The sequence below is a fragment of the Budorcas taxicolor genome, chromosome 3 (assembly GCF_023091745.1).
Source record: "Budorcas taxicolor isolate Tak-1 chromosome 3, Takin1.1, whole genome shotgun sequence".
Classification (NCBI taxonomy): domain Eukaryota; kingdom Metazoa; phylum Chordata; class Mammalia; order Artiodactyla; family Bovidae; genus Budorcas; species Budorcas taxicolor.
Genome location: NC_068912.1, coordinates 75914523 through 75936652, shown reverse-complemented (window position 1 = coordinate 75936652; position 22130 = coordinate 75914523).

The window sequence follows — 22130 nt, the reverse complement described above, 5'->3', positions numbered from 1 at the left end:
AATAAACACACTTTGTCCTCATGAAGCTAGTGACCTTTCCAAGGTGGAGAGACAGCTATAAAATTTTATAGTTTGTATATGCCTTGGTTCTCTTAGCAAAGATGTAGACTGAGGATAGGGATATATTGTCTTCCAAATTTATTTTAAGCAGAGAGAGGGGATTTCTTCACGAGATAAAGTGTCTGTTGTTGGTTCAGGTGCTCAGTTGTGTTTGACTCTTTGCAATCCCAAGGACTGTAGCCTAACAGTCTCCTATGTTCTTCACTATCTCCTAGAGTTTGCTCAAAGTTATGTCCATTGAGTCTTTCTGTGACCATCAATTATTTGCTGAAACCAGATCGTTATGATCTTTTATAATACTTGTCAGGTTCTGTCAATAGATATGAAACTCAAACTTTTTTTTCTCTGTTCTTTATGAGCATTTAAGTTAAAATTTGTGAGAGGTTTCACTGGCAATTACTGGGAAGGCTAATTTGTATTCATTGGATGTAACTCTGACATCCTAAAATTGGATATTCTCCAACTAAGAGCCTTCTCTTCTCTTTTTAAGTAAAGTGAGTGCATTATTACAAGGGATATTTACAACTTGAATTACAGCTTTCATTCATTCAACCAGTATCTATTGAAAACCTACTGGATGAAACCTAGTCTTAAGCTCTAAATACTATATTTTGTCAGACAACACTTACTAGTTGTAAAAAGAAACGTACCTCACTTGAATATTCCTTTCTACTTTATTAATATGACTAATTGATGCTGAAGCTGATGCTCCAATAATTTGGCCACCTGATGCAAAGAGCTGGTTCATTGGAAAAGACCCTGATGCTGGGAAAGATTGAAGGCAAAAGGAGAAGGGAGTAGCAGAGGATGAGATGGTTAGATAGCATCACTGACACAATGGACATGAATTTGAGCAAACTCTGGGAGATAGTGGAGGACCCTGGCGTGCTGCAGTCCATAGGATCACAAAGAGTCAGACATGACTTAGTGATTGAACAACAACAATTTAATTTATTTTGCTCAAGCATTATAATTTTCCATGGAAAACTCTGGTTATGAATCAATATGAAACTCTACTCCACTGTCTAAGGCAGAGGCATTTTGGATTCCTAGCAGACCCTGGAGCCACTTGAGGAAAAGTGCTCTTGCCAAGACTAGCGTCTTGATACCATTTATTCACACTCTGTGTCAAAGTTCTCTTTCTGAAAAGATCGATATTATGACAGTCTCTTAAGATTGTTTCTGATCAAATGTCCCACTAAGTAACTTAAAGATGCCTCAAATTCCTGTGATAATGATGATAAAATGAACCAGACAATTCCTTTGATTTGGCTGGTAAAAGCAGACACTTTATTGCTTGCAGTTTCCCTCACACAAACATCATAAACTATGTAATTGGGATGGGGAAGTTAGGGTAGGGTACTAGAATGTTATTCTACTTGCTCCATCAGTAACCTAACAATTTTTCCAATTTTTAGTACAGATTTTTCTTTTGAAATAAGGTTTTTTGATATTGTTCTCAACAAAGCAAATGCTCATTAAATTTGCAACTAGCAGTAATTAAATAGGAAAATTGGAGACCAACAATTAAATATCACTCAGGCTATGGTTTTTCCCGTAGTCATGTATGGATGTGAGAGTTGGACTGTGAAGAAAGCTGAGCACCAAAGAATTGATGCTTTTGAACTGTGGTGTTGGAGAAGACTCTGGAGATTCCCTTGGACTGCAAGGAGATCCAACCAGTCCATTCTAAAGATCAGTCCTGGGTGTTCTTTGGAAGGAATGATGCTAAAACTGAAACTCCAGTACTTTGGCCACCTCATGTGAAGAGTTGACTCATTGGAAAAGACTCTGATGCTGGGAGAGATGAGGGGCAGGAGGAGAAGGGGACAACAGAGGATGAGATGGCTGGATGGCATCATGGACTCGATGGACATGAGTTTGAGTGAACTCCGGGAGTTGGTGGTGGATAGGGAGGCCTGGCCTGCTATGATTCGTGGGGTCACAAAGAATCGGACACGACTGAGCAAACGAACTGAACTGAACTGAACTAGGAAATTTAATATATCCATGGTACATTTAATATATCTATAATTAATTTTTATAGTGTTGCCATCAAAAACCAATGTGGTTTCCTTTATATGTCCATTTTTAAATAGAAACTTCTTACAATTTAATCTATTTTCAAATGCCATATATTATTTGATTAAGCTATTTAATCAATTACAGGTGACATTTTCTTTTCAAATAAAGTTATGGGGATATCATATATAACCACATACCATGATTTTAAGGAATACTGTACTCAAAATCTTTTTGTTCACATTATAGTTCCAAAATTTTGTTTTGAATGACTCTTACCTCTATAGCATGTATTTAACCTCTTTAATGTCAGCATAGATTTATTGATTGATTACTTAAATCACTCATTGAAAAGTTCTTATTTTGGCTTATCTATATGGCAGCATTGTGACAAGGCTACAACTGTTTGAAGGTTGCTACTCTCAAAGATTTTCCAGTTCAATGGGAAAAATAGCTATATAAACACATTATATTCAGAAAGAAAGATGGCTGCCGGAGCAGAGAAGAGAGAATAAGTTTCAGTTTTTGGCTTGGCAAAAGGCTTTGTGGGATAAATGATATTTAAATCTTACACTGGGAGAAAAGTGCATTTCCCATAAACAGGAGAAAAGGATATTCCATTCAGAAGGAAATACATATCCACATGTCAAGGTTGAAGAGAAGAGCTTATTGTGTTCCAAAAGTTTGAAGTACTATACTCAGTGTAACTGGATACAGAATGCGGGTCAGCAGGAGCAATGAATCAGGATAGCTGGGCAGGGGAGCGGGGTGGGGGAAGGACTTATATGCAGTTGTAAGGAGCTTTGACCCGCACCTACAGTGTGGGAGGAAGGACACTGAAGAGTATACAATCTTCCCTCAGTATCCACAGGGAACTGGTTCCAAGACCACACCTGCCTACCTCCTTCAGATACCCAAATCCACAGATGCTCAGGTCCCTTACATAAAATTGCACAGTATTTACTTACAACATATGCATATCCTCCTATATAATTTGAATCAGCTCTACGTTAGTTATAATGCCTAATACAATGTAAATGCTATGTAAATAGTTGTAAAAAATGTAAATATTATGTACATAGTTGCCAGAATGTGACAAAGTCAAGTTTTACCTTTTGGAACTTTCTGGAAAATTTTTTTTTGAAGTTTTAATGTTGAGTCATGGAACCTGTGGACATGGACAGCCAACTATATAATCCGTAATGAAACCAAAATTCCAAGTTTGGATGCAAAGAATAAGATGAACTGAGAAGTTGGGCAAAGTGATGTGTAAGGAGGCTTGGCTCATAGATGTTCTAAGAATGCTGGTAAAAGGCTCTGGAGGCCTGAATTGTGGCAAAATAATAACAAGAACAGAGGTCTGAGAAGTATTTAGGAGGTTAATTTAAGTTCTAATTAAAAGAAGATAAAGTAGATGTTGCATATGCATACGTATACCTAGCCATCTAGTTCATTTGATATGTGACTAAGAGCACCCTATACAAAATACTGTGATGGATCAGTCATAGTACCTGCTTCTAGGCAAATCGCAATCCAGAAGTGGATAATGACATATTTAAATACTTGAAAGAAGAGTTAAAAGGTGGCTAATGTCTCACTTGATCTATAATGATACATTTTATATATAATGTGCAAAAAGACAAAAATTGAATGCAGACTTTTTTCAAATTATTATGTGAAATGGAGTGCTATTGTAAGATGTCAAACATTAGGTATGACCTACAGGCTAATTTGAGTCCCTTGGACAACAAGGAGATCAAACCAGTGAATCCTAAAGGAAATCAACCCTGAATTTCACTGGAAGGATTGATGCTGAAGCTGAAGCTCCAATACTTAGGCCACCTGATGCAACGAGCTGACTCATTGGAAAAGACCTTGATGCTGGGGAAGATCATAGGCAGAAGGAGAAGGGACAGGAACAACAGAAGATGAGATGGTTGGATAGCATCACCGATTCAATAGACATGAATTTGAGTAAATTCAGGGAGATAGTGAAGAACAGGGAAGCCTGGCATGCTGCTCTACAACGGGTTGCAAAGAGTTGGACATAACTGAGCGACTGAACAGCAACAATACAGGCTAATTCATTCTGAGAATACTAATTACTGAATGAATTCAAGAATGGTTTAAAGGTTAAATGAACATTTTCCATTTTCTAGGAGACAGTGTTATTAAACTTATATAGCTCCCTACTTTGAGAGTGTTTAGAAAAACAGAGAAAATGGAAGGTATTCCAGATTAGGGAAGTAGTAAGAGCAAATGAAAAGGTGAAAATGAGATGATCTGAGTCACCGGAATTTAAATTTAATTTTAGGTGGCAGTGGATCCCAGTGTTATGTAAAGCAGCTTACTATAAAACATAATCAACTGGCTACTACAAAAGAAGAGGTAAGGAGAAAAGTCAATGTTTATCACCATTTAGAAGCTACTTATCTAAAGGCAATAAAGTATACTTTTTTAAAAGCACTGGATTACACCACTTACTAGATATTGTGAGTTTCTTAAACTTTCTGAGCCTAAATTTGATCTGTGGAGGTGATAATAATAATACCTACCTTAGAAGATTGTTAATAAGTTGATATGAACAGAGCCTAGTGCATAGTAAGTTCTCTATAAGTGTTGGCTATTGTTATATGCAATATGATAGGTGGTTCTGTGTGGTTGAAAACTCATATGGTACTTTAGTCATCATGTCCAACTCTTGTGACCCTATGGACTGTAGCCTGACAGACTCCTCTGTCCATGGAATTCTCCAGGCAAGAATACTGGAAACAACCTAGATGTCCACCAGCAGGTGAATGGATAAGAAAGCTGTGGTACATATACACAATGGAGTATTACTCAGCCATTGAAAAGAATACATTTGAATCAGTTCTAATGAGATGGATGAAAGTGGAGCCGATTATACAGAGTGAAGAAAGAAAAACACCGATACAGTATACTAACACATATATATGAAATTTAGAAAGATGGCAATGATGACCCTGTATGCGAGACAGCAGAAGAGACACAGATGTGTAGAGCGGACTTTTGGACGCAGAGGGAGAGGGAGAGGGTGGGATGATTTGGGAGAATGGCATTGAAACATGTATACTATCATGTAAGAAACGAATCGCCAGTCTATGTCCGATGCAGGATACAGGATGCTTGGGGCTGGTGCACGGGGATGACCCAGAGAGATGTTAGGAGGAGGGAGGTGGGAGGGGGGTTCATGTTTGGGAACGCATGTACACCTGTGGTGGATTCATGTCAATGTATGGCAAAACCAATACAGTATTGTAAAGTAAAATAAAGTAAAAATAAAAATTTAAATTAAAAAATATATATATAAAAAGAAAAGCTACAGCATATATACAAATTTTAAAAAATTAAGAAAAAAAAAAAAAAGAATACTGGAGTGGGTTGCCATTTCCCTCTCCAGGGGATCTTCCCAGTCCAGGAATTGAACCTGGTCTCTTCATAGCCCATGGCATATGGTGAATTTTCAAGAAATCTTTGCTTGGAAAAAATGAAGAAATGTTGAGAAAAGGAAAATGTGAATTTGAATTCTTGCCATATTGTTTACTGTGTGACCCTGGAGAAGAGTTTGCTGCTCTGTGCTTAATTCCTTCATTAATTGATTAGATAAACACTTGTTGAATATCTATTCTGTGCCAGAAACAGTAGCAAAGGAGACAGACTCGTTCTTTGTTTTTATAGTTTCCCTCTAGAGGGAGTCACCTAAAACTCCATAAACAAATACTTAAAAATAAGAATTTTGATTTGTGGTAAGTACCTCAATTCCCTCACCTGCAAAAGGAATATAGCAATACTTACTTTTTAAAGTCAGTGCAGTGTTTATAAACAACATGTGTAAAAGCGTTTGCCATAGTTCCTGAAATAGACTATATCGGAATAGTGAATGACTCCTTAGCGGTAGCATTAACTGTGTTCAAATAAATATAGCATGGTTCCAGCATTTCAGAAGCTGATGGTCTAGTGCAGTGATCAACAAACTACAACCCTTGGGCTGGCCAACTGTTTTTGTTTTGTAAATAATGTGTTTTTGGAAAATGGCCATGCCTATTTGTTTACATAAGCAGTCTACAGCTGCTTTCTCACTAAAGAGTTGAGTAATTATGGCAAAGACCATATGGTCTTTAAGCCATATTTACTTACACATTTACTATCTGGCCTTTAAGGAAGATTTTTGACCCTGGTATAATATACCAGTTAGGTGATATTTACCAAAAAATATGGCCCTAAAATGTATGTGGTGCATCCAGTGATGAATATCAATCTTTAATGTTGTGAAAAGGGAGAGACTGATTGCTCCTAATTGGGGTTATTGAAGGGGAAAAAGTATTTTAACTAGAGTTAGAGAGATAAATAAAAATTCAAGAGATGGAAATGGCTGGGGAGAGGGCATTCCAGGAAAATTTCTGTAAGAAGAAAGGCCTCGATAGAACTATAGTACATGATAAGCACACTTCAGAAATTATTGGATGGGAAGCTAAAAGGCACGGTAGGAGATGAATGAGAAGTATTTTGATAACCAGACCAATGTGTTCGAACTTAATTTGATAGACAGTTGAAAGTCACTGAAAATTTCTGAGCATGAGAATGACATAATCAGTTTTTTAAAGATATTCTTTTGTTGGTTGGTATACAAAATGAATTGAAGCCAAGATAATGAAAAATGTCAGCCAGCAGTATGTGAATAAAAAATCTGCACAGGCATAAGATAATAAGAGCTAGCTCTAGGAGGATAGATGAAAAAGAAAAGGATGATTACAAATATTGCTGTAGTTACTGTGACAGATTGAGCATGAAGGATGGAAGTGGGCAGGGAGAGCATGAAAGCTGGTATGTGCCATCAGTGTCAATGGTGTGAGAACGGATGAGAATAATGAACGATGTCGAATCAAACAGAGTAACCAAACTGAATGCAGACTGAATAAAGATCAGTGGATTTTGTGATGTTGGAAGTTAATTGCCTCTAGAACAATAGTGGTAGATGTAAGATTTTGACTTAAAGAGATGGTGTCCTTGAAAATCAAGGGAACAAAAAGTAGTAAGGTGGTGGGAAGAAAAAAGAAACAGGGCTCACCATCAGAGAGCTTACTATGTTTTAAGCACTTCAGAACACTATTAAATTGCATAATGACTCTATCAGTAGTCAGATTATTACCATTCCTATTTACAGATGAAGAAATTAAAACTTGACATCATTAAACTGACCCAGGATGGAAGCAACTTGGCATGTAAGTGTTCAGAAGCAAGTGACTTCCTATGGCTGGCTCAATTTGAGGCAAAACAGCAGGATCCTATGTGATTTCCAATGGCCCAGTTTCCTGACAGCAGCAAAGGTAGCAGCTCTTTGTGGGCCAGTTATGCACTGCTGTTCTGTGAGTCTTTCCTAGAAGTTAGGCCTAGAGCCTGCCAGACCCAACCCCAGCTCTCTGATTATTTTGTAAGCACCAAATTTCCTTGGTTGAATCCTTTTCTACTTAGCTTAGCTGGAATGATTTCTGTAATGTGAGCTCTAATCTATCCTACACCATACTGAAGCACTTTAAATTAGCAAGCATGAGATTGATAACACTGAAGTTCCAGAGATTTCGTCCAAAATATTTTGGTAAGCTGTCTCTGCCAAAGAAAAGGAGTGCACAATCAGGCAAGGGCTAGATTAAATGCGATGTTTTTTGTTTTTGTTTTCAAATTGTGGCTATTTTCCAAATTGAGAAAAGAACTAGTGACCAACAGAGAATTCCTCAAGTTTAAGATCTTTGTCTTTGGGTTTAGTTTACTCTCTTACGAAACTGACCACAATCAAATAGTCCTAATGCATACTAGGATTTTAGCGAAATTGTGTTGCCAAAAGAAATCTCTCTAGTAGCAGCTTGTGACTGTTCCACCTAAAGAAATCCTTAGGCTCCTGAAACTTAACAATAGGACAAGGTGTGAATGATCTGTGATTCCCAGAAAGGCAGCCCCTTCAGAGCTTACCTAAGATAGCTGGAAGTTTTCTTTGGTTTCTATTTTTCCTCCTGATTTTCAGTTGAATTGTAATATCATCTGATAATGCAGTTTGTACTATTTCAAATTTGAAATTAAATGACTTTTTCTTTGAGTTTAATATGTAGTCCGTTTTTATAACTTACATGGATGAGTTCCTTTTTTTAACTAAATATATCTATAGATCAATATTCATCCAACTTTATTAATTCCTTTGTTATAAACTTTCTGTTCTTACAGTATTTTCTATGCAATCTAACAGAAAGTAAAAGAGATACATTTCTGCATTTATTATCTATTCGGTGTTTTGATGCTATTGGAATTCCCAGATGACACTAGTAGTAAAGAACGTACCTGCCAGTGCAGGAGACTAAGAGACATAGGTTCACTCCCTGGGTCAGGAAGATCCCCTGGAGGATGGCATGGCAACTCATTCCAGTATTCTTGCCTAGAGAATTTCACGGACAAGGGGCCTGGCTGGCTACCATCCTTAGGGTCACAAAGAGTTGGACAAGGCTGAAGCAACTTAGCACACACACATTTTGATGCTATAATATTTAAATATTCATGACAAACTATAATATGTTCACATTGCAGATTTGCACATTACAGTTATAAAGTGGTACTTTCTATATCATTCAATTTGCCTTGAATTTAATTTTGTCTCAATCTACTTATTTAAAGTTTTAATGGACAATTGTTTTAATTGAAAATCACGAAATTTAAAACATGGTTAATAAACAAAAAGACATCCCCTCTACTGAAATAAGACAATTACATTCATTCAATTTCTGCAGTGAAAGCCAAGGGAAAGAGAGAATCAACATCTCTCAGGGACAGTAATGAAGCTAATAAGAAAATAAACCATAGGTTTCATCATTTGTAAAGTATATTAACAGATAAAAATAAAGTCTGGGGAAATAATTAAAATTTATTTAAAGAACCCCTCACCACTGAGATAGTGTGCTTTTCCCCTGATCTTTCCTAGCAAGTCTGTTTAATCTGAAGCTTTTAGTTAGGAATATATTCATATTATGCAGAGTTCATAAGCTGTTTGCATTTCTTTACATATTTTTGTCATTTATATGGGGTAAATTTTAGGAATTAGAATTGCATAATTGTACTTTAATTCTAAATATTTAATTCTTTTAAAGCTCTCGATAAAACTTCATTAGAAACTTCTCCTTTCATTTAGTTAACATAACAGAGTCAAGCATTTCAATAGGGTTTTTATTGCAATAAAAATACGTTGTTTCCCACCACACTTAAGATCCAAATAACAGACTTTTCATAGCTTTTCTGACTATATTCCTCAATCTCCTTAGGAATTTAAAAAATGTAACACCATTCACCATCAATATTCTTAATAGTTCTTAAAGGCCTGAAATAACCACTGCAAAGTGAAAATACCCAGAAGGGCAAGTATTCCAGTATAAACCTGTAGTTACAATTGGGCTTGTTTGACTTATAGCCATCATTTAGGTCAAATCTCAGAATCTTCTATTTTATGTGTTTTATTGCATTTGACCTTTCTGTACATTAATCACTGCATGCTTAGCAATTAGATTACAAGATTTTTTTGGCATTTGGAAAATGTTGTCTCTGGGGGGGGGCACCCCACTGTGAGTATGACAGACTTACTAAATAGAAGCAAAGAAATATGCAGCAGAACTGAGAAAAATTCTTATTTTACACTTCTTTATTTTCTCATATGTTTTATTTGTAATTTGGCAAATTTGTTGCTTTTCATAGCTAGTAGTTATTTTTAGCAAGCTTTCAGTATTAGTTATTTTGTAGTAGTTTCCCTATTCAATCTAGTAAAGACCTAACAATTTGCAAAACCCCATCCAGGTGAACCATTTCCCAAATATGTTAGAGGGATTGATCTCTCTTCTTTCAGAATGCCTTTTGTATCTGGATTTAAGGTCAGCTTCCCTGGTGGCTCAGATAGTAAAGCGTCTGCCTGCAATGCAGGAGACCCAGGTTCGATCCCTGGGTCGGCAAGATCCCCTGGAGAAGGAAATGGCAACCCACTCCAGTACTCTTGCCTGGAAAATTCCAGGGACCAAGGAGCCTGGTAGGCTACAGTGCATAGGGTTGCAAAGAATTGAACATGACTGAGCCACTTCCCTTTCCATGGTCATTTGGTCTGACTTCAGTGTTGCTCACTTGTAAGTCTAATTAGATCTCACCTGTTGGTTTCAACTCTTGTTTCAGTCCTTCTCCTCCTCTTTCAACACCATGTCACCCACCTGTCTCTGTCTATAAGTGAACCATCCCTGTGCCTGCTTAGTTCACTCTCCTTTTAAGTCTGTGCCAGCCTCTATGAGCAAGTATTTAGGTTATTTTTTCTCCTTAAATTCCAATTATCATTATCCTTATAGACATCAAATTTATGGCTATTACACATTGCAGAGATAATGGCACATCTTTGTTATAAATACAAATAATTATTTTCTGCTTATCTGCTTAGTATTGTTAGGAAAAAGTATCTAAAGATGTATAAATAAGGCAAAAGAATGCTTGCATACCTTTTTAATGTCTCACTGAAGTATCATTTGACAGAATAAGGGTTGACTATGCAGAGTACATCATGAGAAAGGCTGGGCTGGAAGAAGCACAAGCTGGAATCAAGATTCCTGGGAGAAATATCAATAACCTCAGATATGCAAATGACACCACCCTTATGGCAGAAAGCAAAGAGGAACTAAAAAGCCTCTTGATGAAAGTGAAAGAGGAGAGTGAAAAAGTTGGCTTAAAGTTCAACATTCAGAAAACAAAGATCATGGAATCCGGTCCCATCACTTCATGGGAAATAGATGGGGAAACAGTGGAAACAGTGTCAGATTTTATTTTGGGGGGCTCTAAAATCACTGCAGATGGTGATTGCAGCCATGAAATTAAAAGACACTTACTCCTTGGAAGAAAAGTTATGACCAACCTAGACAGCATATTCAAAAGCAGAGACATTACTTTGCTGACTAAGGTCCGTCTAGTCAAGGCTATGGTTTTTCCAGTAGTCATGTATGGATGTGAGAGTTGGACTGTGAAGAAGGCTGAGCGCCGAAGAATTGATGCTTTTGAACTCTGGTGTTGGAGAAGACTCTTGAGAGTCCCTTGGCCTGCAAGGAGATCTAACCAGTCCATTCTGAAGGAGATCAGCCCTGGGATTTCTTTGGAAGTAATGATGCTAAAGCTGAAGCTCCAGTACTTTGGAAACCTCATGCAAAGAGTTGACTCATTGGAAAAGACTCTGATGCTGGGAGGGATTGGGGGCAGGAGGAGAAGGGGACGACTGAGGATGAGATGGCTGGATGGCATCACGGACTCGATGGACATGAGTCTGAGTGAACTCCGGGAGATGGTGATGGACAGCGTGCTGCGATTCATGGGGTCACAAAGAGTTGGACACAGCTGAGCGACTGAACTGAACAGAGTCTAGAATGATTCTGGTTATAGTAGTTACCGAGATTCTCTCAGCATTTTAAAACTGTTGTTCAATGTACAAAAGTAGTAGTTTCACCAAAGCTATTCTGTGATGCTAATTTTTAAAGTCTTTCTTCCATTTTTGGTATCCCACTCACCCTGTGTAACAACTGCATAATATCAATGTAGCTGCATTAACCCTTGCTTCCTTCTTCATGTTGTTTTCATCTGCTTCTCAAGAGTTCATATTCCCACTGTGGAATTTTGGTCATACAATCCTTTGAGGGACTGCCCTATAGATCATAGGCCACAGTTCAGGGACCCTGTTGTTTGGATATGCTTTCAAGTCACATTGACTTGCTTGACTGTGTATCCAGTCTGGCCTCACCCAGAAATTTTGTTTTTTCCAAAGGAAAAAACAAAATTTCTTTCTCACGTATATACTTAAATTCACAACTGCATCCACAAACTAATTGGTAGAAGAGACCAAGGATTGATAAATTACTTATAAGATATTAAGTATTGCCTCATATGAATGAATGTATTTTTAAAAAATTTGAAGTCATTTTCACATAATAAAATATAAAATTCTAATTCATTAATTACCTGTATAGACACAACCAAGTGTTATATTGACTTATAGTTTTCTTAAATGCATGTCCTGAAATATTTTGCCTGTACCATACATAGCTACCAGAGGTGAGCTTTATAAAGACAAAAATCATGTTTCTTTATATTGTTTTTAATAACATGATAACAAGGCTTATTATTGTTTTTTTTAATAATAAAGATTGAATTGCCAGGCCTATTATCATGTTTAATTCCAGTGAAATTCAAAGGTGAGATTGATATTTTCTTAAGAAAATCTTTAATCAGCTACACAAGACACCATTGTCAATCAGTATCGGAATTTTTCTCTATACTAGCCATGGCCTCACAAGACACAAAGTAAAATTAGAGAAATCAGAGGCTATCTAGCTCACAGAAACTTGGACAATTTTATTAACTATTAGAAGTTATAATATCCAATCCAAATTGAAATCAGAGAGATTTTACCAACTTCTTTGAGTTTCAGAATCAGTTTTTCTCCAGGGTTTCTCCAGTCCTTATTCTTCCTATTACATCCACCACACCAGAAGAGAAGATTCTAACATCTCTCTAGTCCTTACCTTTTATTTGAAATCACATGGTCTATTTTTGATATTCTGACACCATGTTCAGCTATGTGCCCTTGAAGATTATATTGAGAAAGCCAAGTTCCCTCAAATAAGTATTAAGCATTTTAGGCAAGAAATAACTCCAAATAGGATCAGTCATAAAATAATTGGTTGGCATAACAGGAAAATTTAGGGCTATTACACATTGAGGAGATAATGGCACATCTTGTTTATAAATACAAAGAATTATTTTCTGCCTATCTGCTTAGTATTGTTAGGAAAAAATATCTAAAGATGCATAAATAAGGCAAAAGAATGCTTGTTATTTTTTTAATGTCAAACTGAAGTATCATTTGACAGAATCATCTAACAGTAAATTCTTTAAGAGAATGTACAGTTGTTTCTCATTGCTATTCATTATTTATTAAGATAATAAATAAGGAGCCTCTTGATGAAAGTGAAAGAGGAGAGTGAAAAAGTTGGCTTAAAACTCAACATTTAAATAACAAAGATCATGGCATCCGGTCCCATCACTGCATGGCAAATAGATGGGGAAACAGTGGAAACAGTGACAGACTTTACTTTTTTGGGCTCCAAAATCACTGCAGATGGTGACTGCAGCCATGAAATTAAAAGACACCCTTGCTCCTTGGAAGAAAAGCTCTGACCAACCTAGACGGCATATTAAAAAGCAGAGACATTACTTTGCCAACAAAAGTCCATCTAGTCAAAGCTGTGGTTTTTCCAGTAGTCATGTATGGATGTGAGAGTTGGATTACAAAGAAAGCTGAGCACCAAAGAACTGATGCTTTTGAACTGTGGTGTTGGAGAAGACTCTTGAGAGTCCCTTGGACTGGAAGATCCAATTAGTCCATCCTTAAGGAACTTAGTCCTGAATATTCATTGGAAGGACTGATGTTCAAGTTGAAACTCTAATACTTTGGTGACCTGATGCGAATAACTGACTCCTTGGAAAAGACCTCGATACTGGGAAAGACTGAAGGCGAGAGGAGAATAGGACAACAGAGGATGAGATGGTTGTATGGCATCACTGACTCAATGGATATGAGTTTGAGTAAGCTCTGGCAATTGGTGTTGGACAGGGAAGCCTGGCATGCTACAGTCCATGGAGTTGCAGAGTTGGACATGACTGAGCTACTGAACTGAACTGACTCAAGTTAAGACTGTGAAGTTACATGTGAACTTGGAAATTTCATGTGGTAGAAATGCTAATAATTTGTATGAAAGTTAGCTTTCACAGTGTATTGTATAACATTTACCAGTTATTTTTAAATCTAACCTGATAATCCTTTTTAAAATTCTTTATCAAATGTCCTAAAATACCCATTTTTTAAAATGCCCTTTGAACCACATTGATTGTCATACTTATTTTTCATTAATTAATAAATCAAATAAATTTTGTACACATGCTAATCCTACATTTACATGAAATTTATGCTTTGTACCATTTGGAATTAAATTTTTGTTAGTACATATCAATTCTGTTTGAATCCTAGATATATTTTGCAGTTAACCTTAAGCATTTATGGCAAGTGCTTTTGCAAACTTAACTCATTAATTCTGTGCAGTTGATGAAATAGGATTCTCTAAAGTGATAGAAGAATACTCCTTCTGAGGGTGTACTTTGTTTTTATTTAATTAGGCATTAGTCTGCTCTGATTTCTTGGATTTCCCTATATAGGAACATTCTTCTCAGAGCAGGATGGAGCTAAGTAGCTGACACTGTCCTCTAAGGCTCAAAGTGGATATTCAGTTTATAGTTTCCAGGTTGCCTCTACCACCAGCCAGCCACTTGTGGGCTTCCACCTACTTGCTGTTTAAAATATTGTTTTGCTAACATTTCTTGCCTAAGCAGATCCTTTGATTTTACTGTCTGGACCCTTTGGTGTCACTGCATAAACACCTTACTACTGCTGCTGGTCATTTAACTGGGGTGCTTAAGGAAACTCAAAGATCATAAAGCAGTTCTATTCTATTATATTTTGTAAATAGAAAAAAACAGTGGAAAACAACACCATGCAAGGAAATAAACAGGAAGTGAACACAGATTTCTTGTGTGAAAATGGTTTTAGAAATAAGCAGCTATATTTATTTTCTACTTTCAACATAAAAAAATTTGCATGTAGACACTGAAGGGCTAACATCATTATTGCAAAAGTCCCCAGGGGTCAGAGAAAACACACTGCTAGCTTGGTGCTGTGGGCACTTGATATGGCCACTGTGCAGACTTCAAAGAGTAAAGAGAGTGTGAAGGATGGTAAACCTGCTCTATTTGCAAGTGCTAAAAATTGTTCCTCAACCAGCATGATTAAAGCTGTGATATACTTTGAAAAATCCAGTGTAATAATTTATATGAGATAGAAATGCATCCTTTTCTGGTATGTTACTTGTGTGTTTTTATGTTTGCATCACAAACTAAAAGCAGCTAATAGTAGATGTTCCTTGGCATTTTTCTTTTCCAGGAAAAAATTCCTATTGCTCTCATTTTCATTTCAATGCTGTGCTACAGTTACTTATCTTAATAGTTAGCTAGCATAACAAAAAATAATTGAATAAAGCATTTTGATTTACTAGAGTATTTAAATCTATAAAACCAGCTGCAAATTTGATGAAGCAAATTCACTGAGGTTTAGTAGAAACATTGAGACGATTTTATTTTCTTGTTTGTTTGTTTACAAAATTTATTGAATTACCGTGGTTCAGGAACCAAAGATATGAACTGTATGTGACACCAAAATAATGAATTGGAATAGTTATATCTTTTATTGATTTAAAAAAAAAAAAACATAGTTATTTACTTTTGGCTGTGCTGGGTCTTTGCTGCTTGGCCTGGTCCTTCTCTAGTTGCAGTGATAGGGGCTACTCTTCACTGTGGTTTGTGGGCTTCTCATTGTGGTGGCTTCTCTTGTTGCACAGCACAGGCTCTAGGCACATGGGCTTGAGCAGTCACAGCATGCAGGCTCAGCAGTAGTGGCCCATGGGCTTAGTTGCTCCTTTGCATGTGGAATCTTCCTGGATCAGGGACTGAACCCATCACCGATGCCTTGGCAGGGGGATTCTTATCCTGGGTACCACCAAGGAAGTCCAAAATAGGTATATTTTATTTTTAATCAATCAAACCAATATTTTATAGACCACAGATTTGATTGGCCAAGAGCTTTGTTCTCCACAAATGTAATTAAACAATTTTATGTGTTGGCATATATTATAAAAATCCATAGGATAGAATTCCTGAGCTTATTCAAGAAATCTGACTTTCCAGAATGCAGACATCTCTGAGCAAACTCAGCAGGAAATCCAGCATCTGCTATAGCAACTGGAGAAATCCCTTGGTTCCCAAACTGCCTCTGTCTTAATTTCCTGTCCTCCTTCTTGTTAGCTTATTTAACCTGCAAATTTCTAATTAAAGTACAATGTTTTCAGCTCACTGAAAATAACCTTATTCAACCTCTCTTCTCACGTGAGTCTTGGAGCCCTGGTGGACTTGCAACAAGTTATAGGAAACTCTCTCTCTCTCTTCCTCTCTCTCTGAGTTTCTACATTCTACACAGAGTTTTATAAATTAAATGTCTCATCTTACAGTACAAAAGGGAAGAGATGTGACTACTGGAATGACGCTTGGGTCACATTGTTACTGAGGCAGACTGGGGCCTACTTGCCCATGTGTAGTAAAGCCAATCCAGTGACACTGGACTGTGGGGAAGGAAAGTGCAGCATTTGCTGCTGGTGCCAAGTGAGCAGTCCAGGGCAACCAGTGCTTAAAAGACCTGAAATCCCCGAAGGCTTGCAGGGAAAGGTTTCTAAAGATAAGGCGAGGGAGAAGGGTTATAGGGTGTGTGATCAGCTCTTGGCCATTCTTCTGATTGTCTGATGGAGATTAATCAGGAATCAGCATCAACAACTTTCTGGTTCCAACTGATCGGGTGTCTATATATGTGCTTGTAAGTGACATACAGTTAACTTCTCCCACTTTACAGGGGTTTCAGTATCTTCAAAACAACTCTAAAGACTTGACTCACAGTATTATCTAGAGCTTTTGAAGAGAAACTGAAAGTCCTTGACTTTCTTTAGTGGCTAAAATATCATTCTGTCTTGCTTGACTGTGGTTTCTTTATGCATTTTTCTCTTCTCTGATTAAATTTACTCTTCAGAACCTAGGGAAGGCCTAGGAGATGACAGTTTTTCTACAGACAAAAGGCAGGTGTAGAACATGTAGAGGGAGGTCTGTTCAGAGAAGGGTCCTGCTTTGTTACAAAATGGCCTGGGTCTGATTTTTGGATCAAAAAAATAATAAAGATAAAAGAAAATGTCCATGAAGGTATTTGGTAAGACTTTCCAACCAACCTTTAAGAATGACAAAGAGGAAGCCATAGACCCTCTTTTTAATTCCAAAGACTATATAATTGGAACAAAATCCACATTCTAGCTTTAGTGTGACTTTGCATATCTTAATTTCTTTTCATTAAGCATTGATTTCTTGCTTTAATTCACACAGAGCAATCTTATTTTCCTAATTTCAAGGATCTTATGGGAAGCATCACAGTGTCTTTCATCTACTGACATTAGTGAAATCTTCATATCTCTTCCGTTAAAATTATTCCCACTTCTTTTTTGCTTAGAAAATACTTCTCCATCAAACAATCACAGAATATATATCAATTGAATTAGAATTTTTTCAAATATGAATTGAAAAGCCCAAACTAGCTTTAGAAAAAAGAAAAACATAAAGGACATGTATAAATTCTGATAGTATACTGTCTCCTTTTTTTGACCTCTGGGATCCTTCTATAGTAGTTCCCCTTTCCTTTAGGTTGGGCTTTCCTGATGACTCAGATGGTAAAGAATCTGCCTGTAATGCAGGAAACCCAAGTTCAATCCCTGGGTTTGGAAGATTCCCCAGAGAAGGGAATAGCAACCCACTCCAGTATTCTTGAAAGTGAAAGTGAGAGTGAAGTCACTCAGCGGTGTCCGACTCTTTGTGACCCCATGAACTGTAGCCCACCAGGCTCCTCCATCCATGGAATTCTCCAGGCAAGAATACTGGAGTGGGTTGCCATTTCCTTCTCCAGGGGATCTTCCGGACCCAGGGATCAAACCCAGGTCTCCCGCACTGCAGGCAGATGCTTTAACCTCTGAGCCACCAGGGCAGCTCAGTAGTCTTACCTGGAGAATTCCATGGGCAGAAGAACCTGACAAGTTACAGTCCGTGGGGTAGCAAAGAGTCAGACATGACTGAATGACTAACACCTTCACACATTAAGGTGGTTATCAGGAAGTACTCAGATCATCAGGAATCTCTTTCCATTCCTCAGTTCTACTTCTCCCACAGGTAGGCTCCCACATTCTTTTGGTGACCCATGATGGTTTCAAACTTTCATCAACCCAGCTTAGCCATTACAGAGACATCGCATGCTTCTTTCCCAATCATTCCTGCAAAAATCCCGGGTCTGACAATCACAGGAAGAATGTGGGTTTGTTTTGGTATGTGAGTTTGTGGGCAGTGAGATCAAACAAGCTGAAACATCAGAGTTTGCAGCAGAGAAAAGTTTATTGCAGGACCACACAAGGAAGATGGGCTTTTGGCTCATGCTCAAACCCCCCAAACTCCCTGATGGCTTCTGGGGAGAAGTTTTTCTAGGCAAAATTTGGAGTGAAGCCTAAAGTGTGTGTGACTTTTTTGATTAGTTAATGGTGAGGTGACAGGGTAGTCAGTGTTTCAGGACTCTCACTCATCAGCCTTCTGGTTTTCAAGCAATCTGGGATCTGAGCCTGTAGTTACATTCTTCTGCCTCAGTGGAAGCCTCAGTTGCTACAGAAGAGCTCAAAGATACATTGTTATGTATATTCCTCCAGAAGGAGCGAGGGTGTTGTCCTGAGCTGAACTATAGTTTCTGGACTGCTCCTCCTCAGTTTCTGAATTCCCCCCACTTCACTGATTAACACGTTTGAATCTGCTTTTTGGATCAATCACTAGCTGGGGCCTGGAGCATGTATGTAAGAAGGTTAGTCCTATGAGTAGGGACTAGGTGATGCAGGCACTGGTCAGGCAGGGAATGTACTAAGAGCGAGAGAATAGCCATCTTGAACTGAGGGAGTAGAGAAAAGGTGTCAGTTCAGTTCAATCACTCAGTCGTGTCTGACTATTTGAGACCCCATGGACTGCAGCACGCCAGGCCTCCCTGTCCATCACTAACTCCCGGAGTTTACTCAGACTCATGTCCATTGAGTCGGTGATGCCATCCAAACCATCTCATCCTTTGTCATCCCCTTCTCCTCCTGCCTTCAATCTTTCCCAGCATCAGGGTCTTTAATGAGTCAGTTCTTCACCCCAGGTGGCCAAAGTCTTGAAGTTTCAGCATCAGCCCTTGAGGACTGATTTCCTTTAGGATGGACTGGTTTGATTTCCTTGCAGTCCAAAGGGGAGAAAAGTGTATTAGAAGGACGCGCAGAAGGTTGGCTATAAAAAAACACAAATATAACACATAATCAGTCTCATGGATGGCACACGTGCATATGCATGTACACACACACACACACAAATCTCACCTCATAACCACAATTTAAACAATGCTTATAAGTAGTGTGAAATGAAATGAAATTTTATGACAAGACAAGAAAAATTTAAAGAAAGAAATCTTTGCTCTTTGCCCTCCTCTCTCCCTCCATTGTACACTGTGTACAACGTAAGCAACAAACCTTCCCTATTGGAAGAAAAGCCCACTCAATCATAAAGAGTAATATTCTTCTAGCATCAATAACACAGCTCTTTAAAGATGATATTCCTTCTTGATAAGGGGCTGTGTGGCACTTTGATCTGGATTATGTAAACTATCAACAATATGTCATTCGAGGTACAGCCATCTGTCTCAAAAAACTTATGTAACTGTACCTTGACTTCTAAAGAGAGGAGCAGTTCTCAGAGCTTTCTGAGATCCTCTTAGCTGGTTATAATCCTCAAATTTGGTTCAAATAAAATTTTCCATTTCTTCGTCAACAGTAAGTACACTGTAACTATTCCTTTTATAACAAAAATGCTCTCTTTCTCTCTCCATTTGAATTTATTCATAGATTCAGAAAGTTACTGCATCTAATTCCCAATTCATGGTCACTGAATGATGTGCACTTGAGTTATGGAATCCCATATTCTATAAACCCTGAAGGAGATAACTGCCATAAAATGCCTATTTGAAAAAAGAAAATTACGTAGACTGGTATGCAAGAATACATGCCTTTAGCTGCACACGACTAGTTGCTGAGCATTTGAGAGTTGTCTTAATGGTTAAATGATCAGAGATCTCTATTTTCTGCTGTGGAAAAAAGAAAAATCTCCCTTTACGGTTTAGGTAGGAGGATAAGTCTCTAATTAATGATGATGGATTCATTTGCCTTGCTTTGAACCAAGCCTCCCATTCAAAAGAGTTGGAGTAGCTGGAAACAATATTTTAAAATCAAATCTATTTTCAGTTATCAGAGAGCTACCAAGACACAAGTCTTGTGAGACTAAGATTTCAGAGAAAAAGAAAATCCAGAGAGAGGTGATCCAAAGTCCATAGTGCTTTTCTCTGCCAGGCATTGGCTGATTCATAGACAGCTGCTGAGAGGCAGAGAGAGCAGGACAGTGAAGATGAGAAATGAAGCAGAGATTTCAGCTGTTTAACATGCTGAGGGAACAAACACTGATGAGAGTTTTGTTTCCGGAAGAATGAAAAAATATGAGGTGGATACTAAAATTGTCATCAGTAATTATAGGTGCCAAATATCAACTGCTATCATGTTGCATTTTTCATATCACATTGGCTTTACCTTAGTTTTCCTCTCATTTTTGAAGTTAGATTTTGTGGGATCTGTGAGTCATAAGTTGCTTATCACTGTTTAGGTCTCTGAAAGACAGGGCCAAGAACTTTCAGAGTATATATGATTTGTGTGTGTGTGTGTGTGTGTGTGTGTGTTTTGATTCTTGAAGATATTTTTTTTCTATGCATCTATTCACTCATTCAATATTTGCTGATGGCAACACAAAGGAGTTAAGAACACAGACATGGAACAGACTGCCCCGGTGGAATCCTGCTGTATTATGTGTTAGCTGTGTGAATTTAAGCAGGTTAATTTGCCTGTCTGAGTTTCAGTTTTTATATCTTTAAAGTGGGGATAAAAATAATACTAACATGATAGGAGTTTCTTTGAGGAATAAATGAATTAAAGTATACAAATAATAGTTCTTATCAACTAAAAAGAATTATAATAATGCTTCTTATCATCATCTTCATCTTCAACATCATCTCATCACATTCTTTTTCTCTAATCTAGGGCCTTCTTTGATACTAGGAAGACAGACTTTTGTTATTTGAGGCTAACCACTTTATTTTGTGCAGTCATATATTCCTGTCCAAGGAGATTCTGTGCTGGAATTTTTATTATTATTATTTATTTTAAAAGAAAAGTAATTACTTTACAATATTGTGATGGTTTTTACCATACATCAACATGAATCGTCTACAGGTATACATGTGTCCCCCTGTCCTGAACCCCCTTCCGACCTCTCTACCCACTCAATCCCTCTAGATATCCCAGAGCACCAAATCTGGGTGCCCTGGTACACCTGCCAATTAGCCCTGGCCATAGGCCATTTAGATAGGAGCCATGGGAACTTGATCATGATGTGAAAAGCAGGACATGGTGAAACAGATTTGGCTGTTATGATAACCATGTGTTATTTTTCACAGAAAGTATTTCTGTCCATTAATGACCAATAGTTCTTGATTTCATTCTTTTTTCTTCCACAGCACTTAGAGTTTATCAAAGCTATATCTGAGGTAGGAGAACTGCTTCTGAGTTGTTCTGGCTACAACTTTTAGAGACACTAATAAGCTCAGGTCCATCCAAAAGATTGGCAGAGATCCAGAGAAATGTATATAGTGTTCTGAGAAGATAAGGGTTTACTAATCCTCCTGAAATACAAAGCTAAAACAGTCCTGGAATAGGTAGACTGCTATGCCAGCTGATGCAGTGTTAATATCTTGATGTTACTGCAGCCTTTTGAGGTGTTATTTTCCTCACTAATTTTAAGTGCCATCAAAGTCAAAACCACTTCTACAACTGTAATGATTCAGTGAAAAAAATATCTGATTTGAATCACAAAATCTCTTTGCAACTCAAAATGATGAGTGACTGATTGTGCACTCTTATCCTTGGAATGTCAATGACATGAAAATCCAAATATACTCTCATTCTTCTGTACCTAACAACATTTAATCCTGATTATGTCAAGCTCTTAGACAACTGCTTGCCAAGTGAAGAGCTGGAAGAAATTTAAATCCAGCAGATTGGACAAGTGTTAGTCCTTCACTGCAATTCATGAATTTCAGATGTCGCTATCTTAATCAATCTAGAGGTAATTTTCCATATCCATAAGTGGCTAATAAATACAAAATAGTTTAAAGCTGATTT